This window comes from Tupaia chinensis, unplaced genomic scaffold, assembly GCF_000334495.1.
Source record: "Tupaia chinensis unplaced genomic scaffold, TupChi_1.0 Scaffold147312_1, whole genome shotgun sequence".
Classification (NCBI taxonomy): Eukaryota; Metazoa; Chordata; class Mammalia; order Scandentia; family Tupaiidae; genus Tupaia; species Tupaia belangeri.
Genome location: NW_006207163.1, coordinates 697,599 through 702,174, shown reverse-complemented (window position 1 = coordinate 702,174; position 4,576 = coordinate 697,599). Strand labels below are relative to the sequence as shown.

General features: G+C 36.7%; 1 pseudogene; it reads right to left on the bottom strand.

Annotated features, from left to right (window-relative positions):
* Nucleotides 1–3,121: 3,121 nt before the first annotated feature.
* Nucleotides 3,122–4,371, bottom strand: LOC114006367 (UAP56-interacting factor pseudogene; annotated as a pseudogene).
* Between the last annotated feature and the right edge of the window lie 205 nt (nucleotides 4,372–4,576).

Genomic DNA, 4,576 nt, shown 5'->3' with positions numbered 1-4,576 from the left:
ACCATACCACCACTAGTTCTCTGTAGTATTTTCTTATTTGAAATGAACACCAATACACTTCAACAAAGCTTCCAGGAAATAAAATGAAATTTTATTGGAACATATTGTCAATAGCTCAAAAATTAGGAGCCAGATAGTGATGCAGTAGTAAGATAAATGGTCCTGGGTTTATGTGCCAGGGCTTCCCTGTACATGATAAGTGAATGCACTTGTCCATAATCTGTACTACCTAAGGCTAGGTGTGGATCATGGCATGAAGACCCTGTCAGTCTTTCTGTCATTCACTGTCTCTTTCTCCTTCTCTCAGAAAAGATATACATTTTAAGAAAATAAGAAAAATTTTTAAAAAATACTTCAAAAATTAAGTTAGTATATATATATATATATTTGCCATAGAGCATGCACACTTGCAGTACAGAAAGATAGAGCAAGACAAAGTGAGAGATCACCCCCCTGAGGGGTGGCCACACTGCAATCCCTTCTCTATTCTCCTCCACTCTCCTCTCAGGATTTTGGACATGCATACACTCAGTATGATTCTCAAGCCACTGGTTCTGTGACTTGAACCACAGTTGGTTATTTAGGAGTCCAGTGCCTTAACCATCACACCACCTGCTGGCCCAAATTCTACAGTTTTATTAACTAATGTAAGTTAGGTTCTAACTCCACAGTTCCGTCTTTCACTGCAAATACTCTATAAAGAAAGAGACTGGTTAGAGGAATCTGATCAAATTTCTATATCAATTCAAGTAAGACAAAGAAAGTGTCATTTGAAAGACTAGTGTTGGCCCACAGAGCCTTACTCCACTGAATACATGTGTGAAGCTCTCAGAGAAGAGATTTAGCAGCACCACACCACCAGGGACTTCTACTTCTCTTTATTCCATCATTATTAATGTACATATCACATGTTCGAATAATGTCATACACACAGTTTTCAGTAAAAATGAGTTAAATATTTATGTGGGCCAATAACTGAGGAATTAGCTATTAACAAGCTCTGATCATGTTTACTACTATTGAGTGCTGTGAAAGAAGAGAGAGAACCTGAACTTGGGACTTCAGTTTCCTTCAGATAAAGCTGGTGAAAGAAGCTTCTGAGAAGTCAAACTTCTATTCTGAAACATGAAAATATGAGAAAGGCCTATCATAGGAAGGAAGTCTTTCGGACAAAGGCTACAGTCAGGAAAAACACTGGGAGAACAATCAGTACATGATGTGTGAGCACAGAAGGGAGGCACTGTCCCCAGGAGAATGAACACCAAGGTAAGTGATAAGAGTCTGGACAGGCAGAAAGAAGAAAAACTATGTAAGTCTTGGAAGCATATACCAAAAGTTAAGCATAAAGCTGATGAAACAGGCATCCAGGGAAGAGTATGAAGAATGTTTGGCTGAGAAGGGAAGATAAATTTTAATAGTTCATGTATATATATATGACTATATATAGTCTGGGTATGAGTTAAGGATGACTTTATCTAAGGAAGTGACCATGATGGTTAAAAGAAACACAGAGGTGCAAATTTTGCTTTAGAAAATAGGAATTTATAGTTGATTAGACTTGGAAAATAGAAATAAGGGGGTATCGATATTAACTCAGATTATTTCTGAAGGACATCTTATGCTGAGTTAAACAAGACTTTCTAGTAGTTGTATCATTATGATGTTTTCATTGTAAACCTAACTCAAAAAATCATACCCACAGGGTGTATTTTCCTACAGAAATAACTTTACCTATAGTGTAAGGAAGAGGACCATTTCCAAGGTCCTCTGTTTTTAAGCATCAGGTAGATGACATTCTCAAAAAAAAGTTACCCCTTCTATTCTCAAGAAAGCATCCCCAAGTTTAAGGATGTTAAATAAGGAAATCTAGGACTTTATGGTTATTAATTTTATGATTAAAACTATCTAAACTGATTCGATCCATTTTAATACTTATAGCTACCGTAATATATTTAAAGATTTTTTTGTGGACACTAGAATCATAACTATACTAAATCCAAATTGTTTTTTTGTTTTGTTTTGTTTTGTTTTTTTGAGAGGTTTTCGCTATAGGGCACGTGTGCTTGCCAGACAGAGAGAGACATAGAGACAGAAAGCGAGAAATCTCCCCCCGGGGGAATGGTCACGCCGCAATCCCTTCTCCTCCATTCTCCTCTCGGGATCTTGAGCACGCACACACACACGCCCGGCGTGAGTTTTAAGCCACTGGGTCCAGGACACGAACTGCGGTCGACTACGTGGGAGTCCAGCGACATAGCCATTACGGTAACTGCTGGTTCCCTATACTAAATCCAAATTGTTTACCTAGGATATTTTGACGTTTTTCACCTCAGTTACTTATCTTTCAACTTGCTACTTCCTTTCATGCTTTCTTCATTTATTAAACATAGATTGTAAAATTTTTATATTGGACCTTCTCTTCCAAGGCCTTATCAGATAACTATGTAAATAAGCACTTACAGCATTTGAACAATATTATAAACTGGAACTAATGCCTAGAGTCACATTTCTTGTAAAAAAAAAAAAATTAGCATTAAAGATTTGCAGCTGTCAGAGGGGAGGTTAACATAACACTACCTGAAAAATGAACCAAGTTCCAGATATTCCCATAAATCTTACAACCAAAAACTGGAATTATAATGTTTCTTAAATATATTTAATAAAGAGAGGCACCTCACTTGTCACAGCACACTGTTAAAGAATAAGTGACAGCAACAAAGGGACCTACTCACATTTCTGAATACCAAGGTTTACCAAGACAAGGTCCAAAAAATGGGCAAAGACAATGAGATTCTAAATACCTCTAGCATAATAAGAATCCATTTCTATCTTTTTCCTTCTGTTGCATGAGAAACCAAAGAAGTCAAATACAGAGTTGTTCTCTCTGAACCAACCATGAAATCTTTAAGAACAGATAGGCATATGGCATATTCCCTGTTAATATTTAGTTTTTGTTTGTTTTGTTTTGTTTTTCAGATATTAAAAAGTTTTTTCAAATAAAAAAGTTATTTAGGCTTGTGACTATTTTGAAGTTCCTTGAATTTATGTGATGAACGCTTCAATCAATTCAACTTTTCACACAGAGTACATCAATCAAAAGTGCTTCTGACGTGGATGAGATCTAGGCCACCATTACAAAATGACTTCCTCCTCTGTTGAACATGAGAGTTCTTCAGGATACCAAACCATTCATTCAAAGTCATCCCTGTTGTAAAGAGACTACATGAGGAACTTTCTTTACATCATATTGCTCCTGTTTTGTTAAGAATGAGGGTATGGTAGTGTGAGTTAATTGTGGTTTCTGAGTTACCGGACATTGCAATGCTTCAGAATTGTCAATGAATACAGTCAAAATTCCTCCATTTATGGGAGAAGTCTGCCAGTGACAAGTTCTCTTTGCTACTATATCCTCTGGCAGATTTTCTGTGTTTAACTGGGCCTGATCCTTCAGGCCTCTTCTGAAAAAAAAAAAATTCCCTGGTGAGTGTCTATCTGATGACTTAATTTATTTCCATTCCTGGTAAAATAAGCTGGAATGTTATTCTTTCTATTTAACTGGTTAGGTCTCTTGAGAACTGCTATTGGCTTCTTCTGCACTTTATTTTGTCTCCAATGGTTTGCTTCCCTTTTTAACACTGGAAAATACTGTTCTATATTGTAGAATGGCTAAATCAAATTAATTAGCATATTCATCACCACATATACTATTTGCGTGTGTGTGTGCATGTGTATGTGAGTGTGCCTGTGTGTATGGTGAAAACATTTCAATTCTATTCTCTTAGCTATATTTTAAGTATCCAATAGATTGACTATGGACAACATATAGTACAACAGCTCTCCTGAACTTATTTTTTCTTTCTAACTAAATTAGACCTTAAAAAGTGGTTTATAGGGACCAGCAAATGGAGTAATGATTACATTGTTGGACGCCCACATAGTTCACCACAGTTTGAGTTCCAGACCGGGTGGCTTAAAACTCATGCTGGGCACATGTGCATGCATGTCCAAAGTCCCAAGAGAGGAACAGAGAAGGGATTGCTGTGTGGCTATACTATACACGGGGGGGGGGGGGATTTCTCACTTTTCTCTCTGCCTCTCTGGTAAGAGTACACATCCTATAGCAAAAAATCTCCTTAAAAATTAAAGAAATATATTAACAAATACAGTTTTTAGAAATTATGTATAACTTCCATATATTACTTATGTGGTAACGGTGGTAGTGGTGCATGTGCTTGTGAGTAAACTTGTAAAAATACCTAATATTTTGTCATAAAGTTAAATACATGTACATACCATGTCAAGCAATTCCATGTCAAACAATATATATCGAAGTCTACTTCTAGGAATACTTATAGAGAAACTCCTATACATGTCTCATATCAAAGATGACAAAAATAATTTTCTTAGAAATAGCTTAAAACTGGGTAGCCAGTAGTATGGTGGTTGAGGTGACTGGATCCCATATAGACAACTGTACAGTTCAGTTCCTGGATCTGGTGGTTTGATAAACACACCAGGTGCATTCATGTGTGTTCCCGAAATCCTGAGAGGAGAGTAGAGGAGAAAGGACTCTGGT